Source organism: Ammodytes marinus, assembly GCF_949987685.1.
Source record: "Ammodytes marinus genome assembly, chromosome: 14".
Classification (NCBI taxonomy): Eukaryota; Metazoa; Chordata; class Actinopteri; order Uranoscopiformes; family Ammodytidae; genus Ammodytes; species Ammodytes marinus.
Window position 1 is genome coordinate 1,061,728 of NC_137218.1, and position 345 is coordinate 1,062,072.

Consider the following 345-nt stretch of genomic DNA (forward strand, 5'->3'; position numbering starts at 1 on the left):
AAATAGGATGCACTTTTCAACACTAACAATCTTGGCCGCATGAAGTAGGACATCCGGGTACTTCTAACCATCCTAAATCTGGCCACAAGAATCGGGACATCCTAAATCTTTTTTCTACATACTATATAGTAGAAAGTATGCGATTCGGAACGCAACCACAGACACTCACAGACACACACACACTCTCTCGAGACACACACTTACTCACAGACAGACACACACACACACACACTCACAGACACACACACACTTACTCACAAACACACATACACTTCTAAGTTTTTATTTTTATTCAAAACAAAAGAAACCAAACTACAGCAGAATAAAAAGCAGTGTCTGAAATAT